Source organism: Mesocricetus auratus, unplaced genomic scaffold, assembly GCF_017639785.1.
Source record: "Mesocricetus auratus isolate SY011 unplaced genomic scaffold, BCM_Maur_2.0 Super-Scaffold_100022, whole genome shotgun sequence".
NCBI lineage: Eukaryota > Metazoa > Chordata > Mammalia > Rodentia > Cricetidae > Mesocricetus > Mesocricetus auratus.
The window spans coordinates 21,545,288-21,565,217 of NW_024429203.1; the positions used below are offsets into that span (position 1 = coordinate 21,545,288).

The 19,930-nt window shown below is 50.2% G+C and overlaps 1 protein-coding gene and 1 long non-coding RNA gene across 4 annotated transcripts in view; one reads left to right on the top strand and one right to left on the bottom strand.

Annotated features, from left to right (window-relative positions):
- Positions 1–19,930, bottom strand: part of Grik4 (glutamate ionotropic receptor kainate type subunit 4) — a 417,441-nt gene that overhangs the window by 371,031 nt on the left and 26,480 nt on the right. The window contains exon 1 of one of the 2 annotated variants that reach the window (XM_040729877.1): positions 1,185–1,380. The exons of the other annotated variant lie outside the window; for it this stretch is intronic. The gene's annotated coding sequence lies outside the window, so the exon portion shown is untranslated. Of the gene's footprint in view, positions 1–1,184; positions 1,381–19,930 lie in introns of those variants that run through there. 2 annotated transcript variants of the gene reach the window in all.
- On the top strand, positions 943–17,984 carry LOC121133443. Of its 2 annotated transcripts, none has more exons than XR_005870283.1 (3): positions 943–1,108; positions 8,238–8,326; positions 16,790–17,984. It is a non-coding gene; the product is annotated as an uncharacterized LOC121133443 (long non-coding RNA). The 2 variants fall into 2 exon arrangements; XR_005870282.1 differs by having other exon boundaries at positions 8,241–8,326.

Genomic DNA, 19,930 nt, shown 5'->3' on the forward strand with positions numbered 1-19,930 from the left:
TGGACTCCCCTGAGCCATCACCCCAAGCCAACAAAAGCTCACCTCTATCAAGGGGTCTCTTAAAATCCCTGCAGCTTAAGGTCTAAAATTGCTCACTAAATACCCTCTCAAATGAAGGGGCTTTCGGCCTTTTCATTTGTGAAGTAAAATCTGAGGCCTGGGGTAATAAGGAAAGAATAGCCCAGTCTGAAGGAGTGAACCGCAAATCCAGGACGCCATTGGCCAGACCTTGATGGAAAATTTAACCTCAGTGGCCCGGCTCTGATCTTTATCATCAAAAATGACACTTCCTTGCAACAACACAGATGATGCAAAGTAAACACAGCCAGCTTAAGCAAGGAGGCAAGATCAGCCTTGGTGTCTCAACTTTCTCCTCTGTTTCCTGTCTTGCTTTTTCATTCCCCTTAGGAAAAGATGGCTGTGTCCACTCCCTACCAGCTAATGTGCTGTTAGTTAAGTTTTCTCATGTGGCCAGATATTACCTCTGAATCGTAAGTGCAAAGAGTGAGATGTTGAGAGGCGCCAGGGCGGCAGGTGTAATTAATGAGATGAGCCTTCAACCAGCCCCTGCTTTTCTGCTGGGTCTCATTAACTGCTGCTGCACTGCCCTGCCTGGGAGGCCTCGCCCAACCCTCCCTCCCCACTGGCTGATCTCTATTGTACTTCTTACTATCCTGGATCTGCTAAATGCTTTATATTCCGTTTGCCAACGCCGGAATGATTCAGAACAAGATTGGGTTATTACAAATTCAGGAGGCACTACACACACACGGCTGTCATGTTTCAGTTACCCTTTCTCTTGGTTTAATAAAATTTGCCACACTAACACAAAGCCATCTTTTATCGTTCCCCTGCTGTTGTAACAACTTGTCCGGCTTCCCTCCTGCTAATTAAAGGAGGAGACCGACCACGCAGCCGCTCATTGTAAAGTGGGTTTCCGGGTAACCTGTCAATATCTTCGTAGTCACTTAGCTCTGGGTCCTATGGTCCTTTAGCCACCCGCTCCTCCATGATTGGAGCCCTAATGAGGTCGGCAGCTGGTGGCGACATGGCAGGCATGCCCCGCGTGGCGCGCTGGTGGGATGGCAGACGCAAGCAGTCCCCAGAGGTAGGATGACGCGGGCTCCGCAGCCTGTCCTCCCACGCTGCCCCAGCCGGCCCTGACTTGCTTGCGACAGACTCACCAGCAAAGGGTCCCCCAACGCAAGAGCGAGCAGCGGGAGCTGGGAGGTGGGCGGTGAGGCGGGACCCCCGCCCCCAGGATTACCGGAAAGAGGAGGCAGTGGGTACCAAGGAAGCAGGGAGGGGAGACCAGCGAAGCTGTGCACAGAGCCGCCCTTGTGCGAAGTCCTGAGCCGAGTCCAATCAGCCCGCTCCCGGAAAGCCCACGCGCCACTCTCCAGCCCACTCGGGGGCCTCGAGGCGCCCCAGGCCGCGGGGGCGGTGCGTCTACATCGGGTACATCTGCCCGGGCTAATTGCCTCACTACAGCCCGGGACACCGCCCTTTAGAGGGACCAGGGAGGGTTCATTAGCATTCCCTGCAACCACTGCCTGGGCGATCTGAGTCGGTCAGGAGCTACCCTCACCCCTAACTGGGACTGCCAGGACTAAGGGAAGCTCCAACATTGGGGTGAGGCAGGAGTATGTCCATCGGTGGCACCTATGTCTCTAAGGCCCAACTGTGTGCTTGGAGCTTCAGTCTGGGGGAACCTTCGGCTACCGGGGCAGGCATAGTTCAAGGTCAAGGTCAAGCCCGAGGTGCTGGGGAAGGCGAAGCCTAGGGATCCCCTAATTAGCTTGCAGTAGTGGCCCCCTCCAGGACCAGCTCGGCCGCAGGGATTCCTGGGCCAAATCCCCTTACGAGAACACTAATAAGTTTACAAATGGAAGCCGCTGGCGCCTCTTGCAATAAAAGGCAGAAGCTCCGCTCTAGCGCTTCAATGGGAGCATTTTCCCCCTTAACAAGGGGTTGGATTCAGCTGCCTGGTGCTGTCTGGGCAGGGCGAGTTGCCGGAGTAACCAAGGCCTACCGCACACCAAAGGCTGGGAGACAGAGCTGGCTGCAGGCTCCAGGACTCGCCTAGGTGTCAGTACACCCAGATCCTACAATGCCCTTCTTCTGGGCATTCCTCTTAGGCATCTCCCTCCCAACCCAGTCTCCCTAAACAGAATCCCTGATCCAATCTCAAGCTTCTACTAGGCTTCTATGAAATGCTCCAGACACATCCCCAGATCCCTGCAGGCCAACTAGGAAGCACACACTGCATGCTCAGGGTACTCAGAGCAGCCTGGGGGAATGAGTGACCCCCAGGACTGGTAAGAGGGAAAGGAAAGCCCATAGGACTCAATTCTATGCTTGAACAAGAGGTGCCCTGTCTTCTTCCAGAAGGGCATGGGGGAAATTCAGGTTCAGAGGACCAGCTGGAAAACACACTCACCCCACTGGTTACTTCAAAACCCTAGGTGCTGTTTTGTTCCAAGCCTTAACCTAACTTGGTCCAAAACTCGACATTCAGACCTCGCCAAGCCTAATAGCCTGAGTTCAATTACCAGGACCCTTGTAGTGGAAGGAGAGAACAGACTCCCATAAGCTATCTTCTGACCTCCACACATTCACTGTGCAAATTTGTGTCCTCCTCCCCCGCATAAATAAATAAACAAATGTAATTTTTAAAAACTTCAAGTTCACATTTCACACCCCCTCAAAAAAATTAAAATTTCATTTCACTTTGATTTCCTCTCAAGGACACTAAAATACAGAGATCTCTTAACTCCTTTTACAAGTTCACTGCTGATCATTGGAGTATATCTAAATCCCAGAAGTTGTATTTTAGGATTCAGGAAACTTGGACTATGGAGGAGTCTAGAAACACACACACACACACACACAAATGCATATACCTCAGAATCCCAGAGTGCCTGTCTTGAAGCTAGCCTGAAGCTAGGCTGAAGGCTTCCCAATGGCTGCCTCCTAAAGGGCCTTATCTATTAACCTAGGAGAAGCTATACTCAGAAGTAATATCACTAGCCAGCAGACGCTAGACCACACCAGCATTGTTCATGTCTAAAACAGAAAGACTTTATTTTCTTCGCAGCTGACAAAAGGAGCCCTTTCCCAAGTTGTGCCCAAGCAGTGGAGAGGTATACTTCACCTACCCGGCTCCTGGGAGCCAGGCCAGCCAGGTGTCTGCCTGATAGCTCCACAGTCTCTCTCATGCACGCACCCCTGCTTTCCACAGCCCAGAGGTCACAGTGCATGCACACAGCGTGCCTACTAACACTGGGCAGCTGGTCCCTGGCTACCCACTCTGCCCCCCCTCAAGCCGTGGGTCTTCCCTTCTCCCCACACGATACCCTCATCCCTCGTTCTGTCGACTGACTTTCTAACGCTCAGATTGCTCACAGCTGCAGCCACACACATTTCTCATTAATGTCTGCAGCAGACCTGTAGCTCTCTACTTCCTGTCAACTGAAGCCATGCTACCCCCTCCACCAGTCAGTCCCCTTTTGTAAAAACCTAATATGCAGGATGCTCAGTGACTGAATGATGTTTCCTGCCCACCCCCAACTGCACCCTGGCTTCATTTGGCCTCCTTGTCTGGCCTACACACAAGTCCTCCCTCACTTCTAGGTGTTTAGAGAAGCAGGTGTTTCTCCAGTTCCACAATACTCTAGCTCTCTCCTTTCCCCCTCGTTCTAGCATATCCTTCCAGTTCGTGCACCGCCGCCTCCAGGAAGCCTTCCTGCTTCCTTGCCACTCATCCTCGGCTGAGTCAGCCCCTTGTCTTGGTCCATTTTACATTGTTCACCTGGTGCAGGATAATGAATGAATAAAGAAAAGATTCTTTGGGGCTTGTGATTATTGGAGGTCATGACTACAAGACTAAAGGGTCCACTTGGTCACCAATGAGAGCTTTCTGGCTACTTCTGAATGAAGCCATGGTATGGTGTGTAAGGAACATCGGTGAGCACGTAGAGGCCTGGGTGAAGAGCAAAGGGCCTGGAGGCTAAAGGGCCAAGCTCTCTCTTCTTACAACAGTCCGCTCTGCCAAGAGCAATGTCCTCCTGCCACATCTAACTGACTCCATGAGACCAACATGAGGACAGTTAGGACCCCGTTACTTCCCATCCCACCTGGAGACAGGCAGGGGACCTCCACCCCACTGGGGGACCACAGGCAGGGGACTGCCAGTCTGCTTACTCCCTCTCAGATACTTTGCAGTTTTACCTTTAATTCCTCTAAGCAGACAAGATTTATGGCCCACTTGACAGAAATATTTAATTTTCCAAAAGTCTATTATTCAAAAGCCGTGGAAATCTCCAGCTCCGCCATTCCCACATTAATACCCACCTCGGGCTCAGGCTCGGACTCCATAAAGCTCTTCCCAGTAGCATGGAAAGGGAAGGAAGAGAATGAGGGCTTTGGCAGAGGAAGGGCCCATAGAACATTCCTCACAGAGTTCAGGCCGTCCTGACACTCTTCCTCAAGTCAAACAAGAATGCTTTTTATTAACAGAACTCACGGCTTGCTATGTGTGAGGGTTAATCGTCACTCGAAACACAACTGGATTAAGAATCACCCAGGAGTTACACTCCTGGATGTGTTTGTGAGGGTGCTTCCAGAAACTGCTTTAACTGAGGAGGCAAGGCCCCCCCAAACGTGGGTGGTACTGTTCCGTGGACTGAGGACCTGAACTATAGAAAACAGAGGAAGTGAGCTGAGCACCAGGGTTTATCTGTCTGCTTCCTGATGGAGAACATGGTGTCCAGTCACCTAAGCTGTTGCCACCACAGTGAGTCATGTTCCTTCTTAAGCCATGAGCCAAAACAGGCTCTGCCCTCCTTAAGTTGCTTTTGTTAAGTGTGTTGCCATAGCATGAGTAAAGTACCTAATATATACTGTGCCAAGCAGTGTGTGTGCGTGTGTGTGTGTGTGTGTGTGTGTGTGTGTGTGTGTGTGTGTGTGTGTGTGTGTGTGTGTGGTATCATTCCTCAGGCCATCGTCACCTTGTTTTTTGAAAACAATGTTTCTCACTAGCTTGAAACTAATGAAGTTGGCTAGGCCAGCTGGCCAGCAAATCCCAGGAACCCTCTAGTCTCTGCCTCCCCAGCAGGGGAGTTACAACATTCAGATACTGGCACATTCAGATCTGACTGACTGAGCCATGTCTCCAGGCCTGTGGTAATTTTAATAGGCATGGTTTAATTTAATCCTTAGAGCCCGGTGAAGTAGCCATTATGACGACCCCATTGTGTAGGTGGATGAGGGAACGAAGGCACAGAGAAAGCTAAGGTCACCGGGCTGCTGGAGCTGACATTAGACCCCCAACATGACTAACTCCAACTCCTCAGCCGTCATGGAGTCTCTCCTGTACCATGTTAACACTCTTCCTAATGCTAACAACAGTACCAAACTCTGTTTAATTCCACATCTCACTGTTCAGCAGATTCACTGATACATTCACGTGCGATGTGTCCCTGCCACACGCGTCGCCTGGCTGTGTGCCTGGCATAGCAAAGGCAAGGCCCCTTGCCTACCAAGATCTTCAAACCTGTTTGAAAACGGAGGTTTCTATGCAAAACAGTGCAGTGGCCCACAGAGGAGGCAGAGAGGCTACACCAGCCACTGAAGGGTGCAGCTGTCTCCAGACAAACGGGAAACAAAGAGTTCTGAACAAACAAGGGGACCTTCTTGGGCCTCTCTCTCAGCCAGCCCCTCTTGTACTGGTGCAGAGCTGATTCTGTTTACACGAGCTCAGCTCTCAGCACGGGAGAGGGCAGAGCAAGCTTCCTGGCAGAGATAAGAGGCAACTGTTAAGGAGAAGGGAAGAGGAAATGGAGGAAAGTGGATGAAGAACTCAAAAAGCTCAGCAGCGGTTTCAGGCATCTGGTGCAGGGGGGGAAACAGAATACCCTCCTAGCCTGGGGGAAGCTCCCCACCAGAGCACAGGATAGCAGCCCATGCTGATGTTAGAGCCCTAAATGATGAAAATGTGATCAAGGGGCTCCCTGCCTGCTGCTTAAGAGTGTCTAGGGGTCCCTTCCTTCCCCTGTCCGTTTAAACAAACACATTTCATTGAGTTAGGCAAAACCCCTATTTTAATTTCTGCTGTCTCATATGTTTTTGAAATGCAGATAAAAGTAGAATTAAAATGTAAGTAAGCACCCTAGCTGGTCAGCAGCTACTGGTGTCCCTCATGTACAGGGATGGATTGTCTGTTCAGTGTCAGTACAGGTACCCAGCATGAGGACCCATCATTACTGGGTCAACATGGAGTGTTAGCATCCTCATGTCTCATTCACCCACAGACAAGGAGGCAGGGAAGCTAGGGAATCTAGGTCCCTCCAAGGCTAGTTCTAGGGCTAAGGACTTCATCTCTCCAGCTCCATGGAGGGCAAATGTAGGGATAATTGCCATCACCAAGCCAGGAAGCTTTTGCTGTGCCATTAGCTCCCATCCCTCCTTTCCCAGAAGGCATTCTCACCAGAGTCGTAGCAGCCAATCCCAGGTAATAAGATCCAAAGTTGCTCATGTCCTCTTACCTGGCTTCTGTCTAGGACAATGACAGGAAAAGTAAACACAGCAGAAAAAATGAAGGTCTACCAGCATCCCAGTGGGAAAGCCTTACTTTAGTCTCCAAAGGCAAACGCTCACAGGGAATGGGCCAAAGCAAGGTGGGAAGCATCTGAGTGGACATCCTGGGAAAGTCACACATGTGGGGAAAAGGGACCAGTCAAAGAAACACACCCAGAGCAGAGCCAAAGAAACACTTCAGCCCTGCAACCAGAACCAAAGAAATGTCCCTGACCTTGAAACCAGTGCCAAAGAAACACACTTTGTCCCTGGAATCAGAGTCAGTGAAAGAAACCAAATCTGACCCTAACCCTGTGTAGAAAACTAGCCAATCCCTGAACAGGAGAGATCTAAGCTCAGGGATTGAAATCTGACCAATCTCCACCCGGGAAAACTTCACCCCCTAAGAAGCCCTATATAAACCCTGTGTCTGTTCAGCTTGTGGCTGTTCGTGCTACCTGGCTGTCTGTCCTCTGCCACTCCTGGATTCTTCCCTCCCAATAAACCCCTTCAATGAGCTTCAGGTGAAGAACTTCTTTTGCAGCAGAGCAGAGGTGACCCTGGGCAGAGCAGAGCGAGCAGGGCTGTAACACTTTTGCCGGAGAAACCTTCCCCTGGCAGTCTGCTCTCCACTCTCCAGGGAGCACGATTGAACTATAGCAACTTCAGCTTCGCCCAGGAAACCTTCTTCTGCCTGAGCAAAACTGCTACACTGGGCAAACACCCCCAGCTGGAAGACCTTCTCCTGCGGAGCAGAGCGGATACACTGGGGAAGCCTTTCCCTGAGGCAGGGCTGTAAGCTGCTCCACTTACTGAGGCCTATGGCAGTCCTTGGCTCCCGAGCTCCAGGATACCTTTCCACCTGAGCTGTGTAACACTCAGTATTCTGTGACTCCCAAGTGCCAGAATACCTGTCCCATCCCATCTGTCGAAATGCTTACAGCACAGTGTCAAGAAGATGACTCTTTGCTCAGTTTCTGAGTATGTCCCAAAGGTTCCCTGAACCATGTCAACTGAATACATACAATGCTACCCGTGTGCAGAATTATGCTAGCCTTCAATTTTATTAGCAGACATTAATTGTGTAACACAACTAGTTTCATTTTGACACTTTCACACCCAGATACAGTGTACTTTGATCATGTCCCCCTCACACCTCTCTCTCCTCCTCTTGCCTCCTTCCTCTCTGCAAACAGCCCCCTCTTTTTAAATTACTTTTCACACTGTGCACTTGTCACAGCACACAGGTGGAGGTCAAAGGACAACTTGAAGAGCTGAGTTCTCCAGATTGAACTCGATCCTCGGGCTTGGCTGCACACTCCCCAGACGTCTACTGTCCTGTTTGGGTTGTTTATCTAGGTTCCCTATATGTAGGGAAATGAGGTATTTGTCTCTCTGGGTCTGGCTTATTACACGATGCTCTCCAGATCCATCCATTTTCCTGCAAATGGCTTCTTCTGTGCGGCTGCGTAGCACAGCGCCCTCTACGCACACCCCACCCGTTCACCTTCTAGAACTTCTGTTCAGTGCAAATGGTACCATATCAGCATGGCCGTCTGAGCAGAGCATATCCCTGGAGTTCGCAGTGTCCTTCACATGGGAGGGGGATGGGGGGGATGAACCAGAGTACTCACACAGGCTTACCTTGCTTAATCTCCCAGCAGCCCTCGAAGGAAGTCATCTCCTTCAGACACATAAGGACATCGAGGCTCAGAGAGGCCTAAGTAACTGGTTCACAGTTGCCCAGCTGGTAAGTGTCGAAACAGATTCTGTTCGAGGCCTGTTGGCTCTGACGCTAAGGACCACAGCTGAGCCTTCTTGATGTCACCACCAGCAAAAGGGCAGAGAAAGAGAGCCAGGCCTCTCAGATGGCAGATCTGGAGAGGAGGAGGAAGACCCTTCTGCCTCTAGGAGAGAAGGTTCCTCATGTGGGCTGCTATTTCAAGGGCTGACTCTCATGATGAATGTGCTCTGGGCACATACGAAATGTAATACATCTTGATTTAGTGAAGCGCTTGATAGGTCGCCTGATGAAATTTTACTTGCAAAATTAATTCAGATTGTCTTGTCTGGGTACTGCCGTCACATAGACAGCAGACAAGCTGGAAAGTATACACAAGTAGTCAGGAAAAGACACTCTGAGGGGTAGTGCTGCGGCCCCGGAAGCAAGCACAGCCCCATGGAACGCTCAGACATCAGCAAGCATTGCTTTTCTTGCCCCTGATGCACCAGAAGCATAGCTTGTAGCAAGAAGGCGTCAGTCTGGATGTAAGACCACACAACAGGGAAGGGATAAGAAAGGGGAGGGCGGGGCAGGATGAGCTCACAGGGCCTCTGCAGGCTCCGAATTCTATGGGATGCAATGAGAGAAGGTGAGGCAGCAGCTGAGTCCCCCGACTGCTCATTGAGGAAGCTCAGAGAACAGCCACCCATCCCAGTCAGGACATGTGAGCCTCAGCCAGGCCTGCTCTCCATAAGGTTACAAGTTGGGGTCTTCTGTGGGCATGAGGAGCTGGGCAGTCAGCTCATAGGGAATGTCCACTAATCACAGCCAGGACAGTGAACCCCTGCCCAATGCCAGGAGGCCGGGGCCTTGGTAAGGGATAACATGGGAAGAGGAGCCGAGGAGGAAAAGTCAGCCCAGCACACAGAGTTGACTAAACTGACACAGGAGGAGGGAACATGACTGCCATTCATGATTAACGAAGGAGGGAGAGGAAATGAATTACTGTAATTACAAACCCATGGAGCATGGTTTAAAACAAAAGTGTTCCTCTCGTGTATCCACAGGAGAGAACATAATACTTTTTAAAAAGTTTTAAAAATTTGCTTAAAATTTTTATACTTGCAAATAACGCATTTTATCAAACCCATCCCCTTTCCCTCCCCTCCAACCTCTCTCCTGTCCCCCACCACTTGGCCTTTTCCTTCTCCACTTTCTTTTATGCTTCCTATGTGTGCATGAATGTAGGACCATCTAACTGGAGCATGGGTAGCCTCTCCGGACCTGTATCCCTAAAGAAAACTGATTCTCCCTCCCCCGGAAGCCATCAGTCACCAACAGCTCCCCACTTAGGGGTCGGAACTCATGAGCCCCCCATGCCAGGGTCTTCATTGGCTTGTAGGCCTTGTGCATACAGTCACAGACAGTGTGTCTTGGCACAAAGATAAGAACTTGGGAGGCAGTTTATTGCTATGTTTATTTAGCAGAATAATAGTATTAGGCTCTGCCCTAGGCCTGTGACCCAGCAGCCACATGCTTTTGGAACCAGTGACTGGTACCAGTCATGAGTTCCGTCTTATAGATCAGGCTTTGAGTCAGATCAGAAAGCGGTTGGTGACTCCTATAACATTCATGTTACTAAGACACCAGTCAACAAATCTTACCCAGCCAGTCCTAAAGCGAATGGTGAGGCAATGCCCATTCCCAAAACAGGTGTCACCTACTGGATGTCAAGGAGTCTAGAGACAGAGAGAGACTTAGGATGAGCCAAAGAATAAGCAAATTGATCAAATCTGCCCAGGCTCTTTATGGAGCTGGTGGGGGATCAGTGGAATTGACTGAGGGGTTGGAGTCTGATTAGTCACACAGACTTGGTGTTACCCTCGTAAAAAGGACTTGATATGGCTTGCATTCTGAGTTCAATCTGGCTGTCATGTAACAAGTGGAGGGAAGCAGAGAGAATGGGGTGGTTTGGACTAAAAGGAAGCCGACAGATGGGGAACAGTGATTAGAGTACACGTGTATTTTGAAGGTAGAACAAACAGGGTTGTTGGGGGAGTTACAGAGAGCATTGTGCACTGGGACATAAATTCTCGTGTCTGAGTCGTTACTCTGAAGACTTGGTGGTAAGGAGGTTTCCAGGCATACCCACCCTCTCCTTAGTTATAAATGTGTCCAAACATTTTGACACTGTGCCAGGAGGTGATCATCTACAAAATCCATATTCAAGGCACTAGAGAAATGGCTCAGGGGTGGGGAGGGATGGGGAGGAGGGGAGGGAGAGGGAGCTGGGATTGGCATGTGAAACAAGCTTGTTTCTAACTTAAATTTTTAAAAAAGGAAGAAAAAAATTAATTAATGCTCAAGAACCATACAACCAAGTTACAAAAAGAACTATAGTGGCAGAATCCTTTAATTCCAGCACTCAGGAGGCAGAGGCAGGCAGACTTCTGTGTGCTCCTGGCCAGACTGGTCTACAGAGCAAGTTTCAGCCCAGCCAGGGCTATATAGTGAGATCCTGTCTTGATAAATAAATTAATAATAAATGCAATAGTGTTTTAAGTAAGTTTACTGTTTGTATTATGCAGCAGTCATAGACATCTTGGGCCACAGGTTAGATATGACTGGACCTTGACCTTGACCCTTTGCCTTCTAATTATGTGATCACTCGCTTCAACTGCAAAACCCCAACAAGACCTGAAAACATTTGGCTCTGACAACTTGTCTTAAACAGACAAGACTGCACAAAAAACAAACAGAAATATGATTTGTACATGGTAGGAAACTGCCAAGTCAATGCCACTGTTGCCTAAGTCAAGTCCATGGCAAAGCAATTTTTTTCTTTCTTTTTTTTTTTTTTTGTTTGTTTCTTCGAGACAGGATTTTTCTGTGTAGCTTTGGAGCCTGTCCTGCAACTCACTCTGTAGACCAGGCTGGCTTCAAACTCACAGAGATCCGCCTGCCTCTGCCTCCTGGGTTTAAAGGCATGTGCTACCACCGCCTGGCTGGCAAAGCAATTGTTTATTGTCTCCAAGACAAACAGCCCAGCATGATCAGTGGCATCGATAAATATGGCAATGGGAAGCATCCCAAAGCCTTGCCCAGTGACAGGTAAAAGCAACTTGCACACTGTGTGTCATGCACAGCTTCCCCCAAGAGCAGGGAAAGGAGGCCAGGGAGCAGAGGGCAGGCAAGCCTGGCCTCTCCTTCTGTTTTGCTTCCTAGGCTATGGGTGCTTATCAACTTCATGAACAGGATACCAAAGTTCCCAGAAGTAGTTTGTCAGGAAAGGGTAGGTGGGCCAGAGAGGAGAGGCTCTAAACTGTGTACATCTGGGAGTAGCCTTGACCCAGCATGGGTTTTACTGGGAGAAGATAGGGAAGTGTGAGTCTCAGCTTAGTGAATCTATCCAAGCTTGATGCAAATCAGACTTGGAGAAGCAGACAGTGTTAGTGCTAAGGGCTTTTTCACTTTTCATTCAGGCCTGGTGGTCTCACTGTGACTTCTGGGTCACCAACCAATAATGAGAGCTCCCACGCCTATTGAATAACCAAGAAGCCACTTGCTGGAATTTTGAAATGGAGCCCCAACAGCAGAAGAAAAGCCAGGCCTTCTGGGGTTCGTGTCCTGTTTGTAAGAGATAGCATGAGGTTGTGGAACAATAGGCAGACAGTGCAGTCTGCATACCTGCAGGAAATGAGAACAGCATCAGTGGCTCTGAGAGACCCCTCATATCTCACTCACTGGCTCCAGCATGGACAGAATGGGGTCTGAGGTCAACTTGCCGCACTGTACCAGTGGTGAGAGTGTGGCTAGAAACCCAGAGAAGGAGGGTGGAGCCCGTGCAGAGCCTACAAGTTTGGGAGATGCCGCTGCTCGCCACAGAGAATGGATGCTGAGGATGCTCAGATGCCAGAAGTCTAACGCTGGGGAAAGTTGTAAAGAATAATTCACCCCACCACCAACCATTCATGGCTGTTTCAGAATGTAAACAGATTCTGCCAATGGTATCTTGGGCACACCAACTTGTCAGGTGATATTTCTGTGGGCCCATTTGGCTCTGACCTGAGTGCTTCTAAACTTGCATAGTTACACTCATCTCCTTTTTACATTCTTAGAGCTTTATGGGTGCCTACAGCAAAGGGCGTTCTCTCTCTCTCTCTCTCTCTCTCTCTCTCTCTCTCTCTCTCTCTCTCTCTCTCTCTCTCTCTCTCTCTCTCTCTGTGTGTGTGTGTGTGTGTGTGTGTGTGTGTGCATTACCATTATGGAAAATGGAAGCATCCTTCCTAGCTGTGGCTGCCCCTCCTCCAAACCCGTCTATGTTTCGAAGCTTGACTTTGCGCCTTGCACCTTTAGGTTCTGCCCCCGCCCTTCCTGCACTCTGTCCGCATGCAGAGCACACAGTCCACTTTCCTGGGCAGCGGGAAGTCTCACGAGGCCGGCAATTACAGTTACTCAGCCTGAGCGAGGCTCAGCAGCATCTCAGTCCTCACTCCCAGCCTGTTCTCTGACCTCTTTAACATCTTCCTTTGCCGGGCTCACACACTCGTGCTCCAGGCTCTGGGGAAGCCATGTGCTGTTTACTGGCTCAGGACATAACCCTGAGCCTGGGTCAGGCCTTCTCTTCCCTACGGCCTCTTAGAAAATTAGCCAGTTTCTCATTCTCTGGGCAGGTCAGGTTCATCCAGGGCCAAACACTTCCCCCTCTACTTTTCCAATCTTCAGCCTCTCCCCACCAGCTCTCTGACTGTGTTTTTCCCTAGCTCTCCAGTGGCCTCTAATTATCCAATGTAACCTCTCAGGATTCCTTGGAAGTGATCAACAGGGCAGCCACCCCTCTGCAGTAAGCCGCTCCTTCATCCCATCACCAGCCACCCCTACACCTCTCCTGGTTTTACCTAGGCTTGTCCTGGAAACACTGAGTCGCAGAGTTTGGCCACTGGCCCTGGTCTTTTTACTGCATAGACTTTCTCTAGGTAAGACAAGCTCTTGGACCCTGCCTATCTGTTGGAGGTGCCGAGACCCTATTTCCAGCCCCATTTCTTCCTGGGAGGGACTTGGGTGTGCACCAGGATGGTGTGCCAGAGTCTTGTTTGATAGACAAATCCCAGCCCTCTGGCCCTTCCTCCTGCCTGCTTTGCATCCCCTGCTCACAGCCCAAGTCAACCTTGACCCCACCCGCCACCCTGCAGTGCCTTCGCCAACAATGGAAATTTTCTAGAGAAATCACAAGCCACGCTGGCTTTGTGCTCTTCTAACACAGTCACGGGTCCCCACAGGTCCCTCGATAACGCTGTGACACCCCACACACTGATCCCAGTAAAGCTATCACTCAGGTCTCTCCGTTAGTCATGCCTCCTTCCTCCAGGCTCCCCAACACTCAACTCAGAGTCTCCGCTCTTAATCTGTTAGGGAAACAAGCAGACAAGAACTTCTGCCACCTCCACAGGCATCCTTCCTACTGCCTCGGTCTTCCTCCACCCAGGGTGGGGCTGCTCCCAGGTAAGGCTAGCCCTCCTGTTCTCTGAAACCCAGCACTTCATTTTCTCACACCCCCACACCCCCTCCCTCCTGAGCTAGAAATTTCCCCCCACTCTGCTGGGTTCAGCCATCCCATACACTCTTGTTCTGCCACCTCTGCAGGAGGCCCTTGTCTGGCCTGGTGGTACAGGGCTGTAATCTCGGCTACTCAGAAAGTTGAGGCACGATGATCCTAGGCCACAAGTTCAAGGCTAACCAGAGCAATTTAACAAGGCTCTGGCTCAAAGGAATAATAAAGAGCTGAGGACATAGCTCAACCTTAGGACACTTGCATAGGATATGAAAGGTGTGAGTTCAACCCTAGTACCACAAAAATAACTGAGTAGTAAGTGTATAAGCAAGTAAAAGGTGACTGGCCCCAGACCCCCCCCCAGCCAGCTTTTTCATTTACTCCCTCTTGACTGCAGCGTCTGAGCCCATGCTACTCTCCCCACTTACCCCTCAGTCACCCCAGTTCCACCAGCGATCGTGAATGACTGCCGCACTGCCAGATCCCATAGACAAAGGCGGTTCTCTTTAATGTGCTCCCCTCCAGACCCAGAACCCCACGGGCTTCTCCTTTCTCCCACAGGGCACATACCTCTGGGCTAGACTACCCTTCCTACATGCCCATTGCTGGCCTCTCCACCTCTATTGGACTGAGCCAGGCAGAGTTCAAGACCCTATTCCGAGCCCTCTTCTCTTCAGTACTTGCCTTCCCTTAGTCACTGATGACCCCCAGATTCGTCTCCTGCCTTGAACTTCTATCTGAACAAGAGACTGACAGTCAAGTGCTGCCTTGGTCTTTCTTCTTAGTTCTCTAATCAATGCCTGTTCAGCAGAGAACTCTTGGCCTTCAGTGAATTTATTCTCTAAGCTCTGCTCTTCAACCATCTTGCCGACAGGACCATCCCCCTCCAAGCTCCTAGAGCCAACGCTCTGTCTTTTCCCCTGGAAGTCTTGGTGCTACTGCATCCCAAATACCCCAGGACTGCAGTATCTGTCCCATGACCATGACCACTCATGTCCCAACCCTTCTTCCCCTGCCTGAGTGATTATGACAACTTCCTGAGTGGTCTCCCACTTCCCCTGTCACACTGATAGCTCATTTTCCTTGTGGCAGCTTACCGTGATGGCTTAGAAATATAAATGTGACCTTGGCATTCCCCTGCTCAGAATCTTAAGGTGGCTTTTTACTGCACTTAGAACCAAGCCCATTTCAACTGACAGAGAAGCCAACTCAAACTGGGTTAGGTGATAAGAACTAATTTGCTGAGAGTGAAATGGTTTGGCGGTCAGCCTCACATCTTCATACCTCAGTATCCAGCAGGCCGTTTTTCTGAGTGGTCACCAAGCTAGCACCGGTCCCAGTACTCACTCGCAGACTCACTCTCTGTTTAGCGGGGTCCCTCATCTCTCTCTTCATTGCAGCAGCTGCCGCCTCTCCCAGCACCTCCTCCAACCCTGGGTCTGTCAGCTGCTGGCAAGCAGACTCCTCAGCCTTCCTAGTCTTGTCCTGACTCCCTCTGGGGGCTAAGCAGCTGTGCTCCAGGTGGGCGCGCTGACGAGGCCTCCTACCCATCAATACTGCTACGTGCCCTCTTAAAGGTCAGTGGCCTCTAACAGGCGTTGCTCTATACCCTCTGTAGGTATCACCGTTTAGGTGAGTCCATGTTGGCTTTTAGAAGCCCCCACCATGGTTTGAGTGGAGAAGGGGCACGCTACTTTTGATAAGAAACATGAAGGAAATAGAGTATATCTCTGGGTCCCATCGTTGACTGAGATGATGAAGTGACAAAGAGGGAAACACTGGGCCGGGTGCCATGCACCAAGCCTGAGAAGTGTCCACTCCCTGCCCCACCCCTGTGTGCCCAAAGGACACTATATGTTCTCCCACTTTCTGGGATAGGTATGTCCCTAGCAACAGTGCTTCCCATGCAAGGGCCTTCTCTCTCCTACACATCTGGCCACCTCTGCCAGGGCCTTCTGATAAATCTCTTGGACCAGAGGATCCAGGCTCTCATCTGTACTGGTGGTCCCAAGGTCCAGCCTCTGCTCTGGGATGTTTCGCTCTGGAGTTCTTGTTCCCATGGTGACACTTCTCTCTGCACCCTCCCATTGCCATCACATCAAAAGGTTATGCCATTCTTTCTCCTAAAACCCTATGCTTAGGGTCCCCCACAAAGCCGTCGTCTCTGGGAACGCCAGCATCAAGGCATGCCTCCTGTCTTCCTGTCTTCCTATGCTACCACGCCTTCCCCGCAGCCGCTCCTGGTCTTGGGAATCCTCATCTTCTGCCTGTGTCTCCGCCTAAGAAAATCTACTTACCAATCATAGCTCGGCTCAGATGGCCCCTGAACCCTCCCACACCTCCCCCAACTCAGAATGAAAGACCTTTAGGAGGCATTCATGGTGTCCCCTTCACCCTCCACTCCTCTAGGAAGCCCTTACAGCATGGCCTGGCCTGGAGAGTGCTTCAGACAGTGGGAGCTCAGAGAGACTGCAGTATGGGTCTCAGGATCCAGAAGGCCTGCTCTGTGATTCAGTCTGAACTACCTCCCCAAACCAGTCCCGTGTGACCATGAACCTGGGCTCCCATGCTTGAGTTTCCCTATGGTCTGTCCCCTGTGAACAGCAGCCCCTATGTGTGCACCTCACCCAGACAGAGCCTCGCCCACCCTGGCAGTCGCCCAACAGCCTCGGATGCATTTATCCCACTAATGAGAGTTTCTTAAAGCCCTAACAAGGCCCTTTCCACCAAGAAGGTTCAGCAACAGATTCCTATAAAGCATAAATTCAGTCTATTAAAGCCAGATTTTAGCACATTAGGAGACCCATGGGGAGGGGCCTGGATTTACCAAACACCAGGCAGTTGCTGTCATTTAATTAAAAAATAGTAATGAGGAGCTCCTGTAATTTCTGGTCTCTCATTAAGAAAGTTTTTTTTCCTTTCCTGATTTCCCATGTCAGATGTTGCTTCGGAAAAAGACAAGTTTTGGTCAGGACAAAAGCTACTGAATGGCTGCAAATGAGAAGAAGCCTTTCTTGCCTGGCTCACCCACTCCTGTCTCCCAGCAAGGACTCTGTTTTCTTGTCTGATCCCTTCCCTAGCTATATTTGAAGATTCCTGCCCACACAGACATCCAGAATCTGACCAAGCTCTGCTGCCTGTCCCCATATTGTTTGTCCTTCACCCAAACTGCCACTTGTTGTAGTGTCCATGTGCCAGGATCTAGACACACAAAGGCTGGAAGAAAAGACTGCGTACTTGGGGACTGGCCAGGCTGGCCAGAAGGATGCTAAGGACCACAGAGAGGCAAGCCCAGGACATCCTGGAGACAGAGAAGAGGAGCATGTTGGGGTCTCTCTGAAAAACTCCTTTAAACAAGGCTTTATTAAGAAGATGGGCATACAGCCAGGCTTTGGTGGTACACACCACCACTTAGGAGGCAAAAACAGGCAGATTTCTATGAGTTCAATGCCAGCCTGGTCTACAGAATAAGTTCCAGGACAGCTAGGGCTGTTATACAGAGAAACCCTGTCTCAAAAAAGAAGAAGAAGATGGAGGAGGAAAAAGAGGAGGAAGAGGAAGAAGAATATAAAGAAGAAGCAGGCATGGAACTGGGTCCCTAGATTGGTGGAAAAGAGAGGGAAAGTGACTTGGGTAAATGGGGACAACCTGTCCAAAGGGACTGAGGCATGTACAGACAAGCACAGAGGGAATTCTGCCACAGTGCAAAAACGTTAAGTGTCAGGGCAGGGTACCAGGGCCCTGTGTGTGAGAGGTTGAGCTGGACAGTTAGTGGCACCTAACCCAACCCACCCTCAAAGGTGAGTGGATTAGAGGGATCAAAACATAGTTGGCTCCTCTAACAAATTAGCACTTCTCTTCTCAAGTGTCCATTTCCATCATCGTCCCTGGAAGCCTGAAGTTGCATCGTCACCACTAATTCTGTGCTAAATCCTAGTAGCTACACAGTGGGGAGTTGACATTACAAGGCAGTGGGCAAGGAAGTCTGTGACTCAGAAAGTTCTAAGAAAGATGCTGGGTCAGTCTCCAGGAGACAGGAATGCAGGCTCAGAATCTTTGTCCCCAGCTGAGCAGGTGCAGTCACTTATGTCCCCTCAGCATGTACCATTCCAGAAAATAAAACATCCAAACTGAGCAATACTCCCCTGGCTTCTGTGGACACATGGAGGTTTAGCCCACCTTCCCTGCGTGCTGAGAGCTACAAATAGGGCTGGGATGGAGACCACCCAAGGCGGACCAAGGCTGGCCAAACTATAAGATCTGATAAGGGTCCTGACTCCCCTACACACTGGTCCCCCCTACTGGATGCAGCCCCAAAGGGCCCCTGCTAGGAAGTAGAGGCACTACACCTGAGGGACAGCCACAAAGGCCAAGAACTCTTGGTCGCGGCAGCAGGGACACCCAAGGAGACACAGCCTTGCAGTAACACTGAGGAAGACCCTCAACTCCCACCTTGAGTCTCAGTAGCTTTCTCAGCCTTCACAAATCCTGAGTCCAAGGCCTCCGGGGGGCCAGTTGTGATCCAGGAGGTCTTGAAAGTCGTAGGCCCTGACTCACAATTACAACCAAGATTCCCAGAGCCCACAGCAAGTAAGACTCAGGAAATGGGCTGAATTCCCTCCACTCCTCCCTATCAGAATTCACACATGAATGAGGCTAAGAGCCTGGGCCCTGGAGTCCAAGTGTTCAGTAATTCACTCAACTCCTCTGCTTTCCTTACAAGTGAAAAGAAATTTTACATTGTGTGGTTAAGAACCCTTGATATCTTGCAAAAGACCTGGGTTCAACTCCCAGAACCTTCATGACAGCTCACTGATGTCTGCAACTCCAGTGCCAGGGAGCCGACACCCTCTTCTAGCATATGAGGGCACCTTGCATAGACTCTGGGGCACACATACACATGTAAAAAACAAATAAATCTTAAAAATAAAAACTATGAGTGAGGCATAGTCAACCCACAGTGTTTCAAAGCCCTTAGCATCCTGCTTGCTGCACAGCGACTGCTCAGTACATGTAGTTACCGTCGTTATTGACAATTTCGTATGTGCTGGGTTGTAAGCACTTTCCATCACCTTACATTTGCCCTGCTGTGTTTTAGGGCAGATGACATTATCATATAATAATGAAAATTTTGTCTTAAGAAAACAACCTTCAATAAGTTAATTTAATGTAGCTTTAGGCCAAAGAAACTTCAGAGGACTGGTGGTGCTGGGTGAGCAGACCTTCATCTCTGGTTCTGCTGCAAAGTCTTCTTGAAAGACACACAGAGGACTGCTGGAGCCAGTGGCTCAGAAGATGGGGCCTGCAGCTCAACTGGGGCAGTGCTTGCCTAGTATGCTGGGTCATCCCCAGACGTTGTGGCCACACAGCCATAATCCCAGAACTCAGGAGGTAGACGGGAGAGGACTCAGAGTTCAGGGTTATCCCCTGCTACACAGAGTTCAAGACCCACTTATGCTGCATGAGATTCTGTTTTAGAAGAAAAAGAAGAAGGAGAAGGAGGGGAAGAAGACAAGCAGACAGAGCCCAGAACCAGAAAGCAGCTAGCTGGTCTAATGGCTGGCCACACCAGGTCTGAACCATCTCAGGCTCTGTGAAAACTCCTAGGGCCACAGGGAGGGTGAGGGGAGATAATGACATCTCAGCTTCAGATGTAGACCACACCCGTAGGGTCCTGGCCCTGCTCTGAATAATTGAAGGACCTGGAGTCATCCGCGCATCTGTCTTACTGCCTGTTTCACCATTCCCCAGCCAGAGGGAACAAAAATCCACCAGCACAGGGCTGTTGTGGCAGTGCCCCAGCCAATGTCATTCTGGGCACCGTGTTTGTGCTCACAAAACTTCACCCCTCTCTGCCCCAGCTCGCCAGTAGCCTCTGAGAAGTCCCTTGGCAAAAAAGGGACTGCTTTGGTGGCTACATGTCCATTGACTCTTCCCAGCCTTCTGTTTCCCAACATGATCACTCACTCCCAGAACAGGACCAAAGCTTTTATGTCACGCAGGGCATCCATCTCTCTTGTTTGTAAATCGAACTTAGCCTGCTCCAACCCCATAGAGATACCCTGGATGTGGGAGAAGAA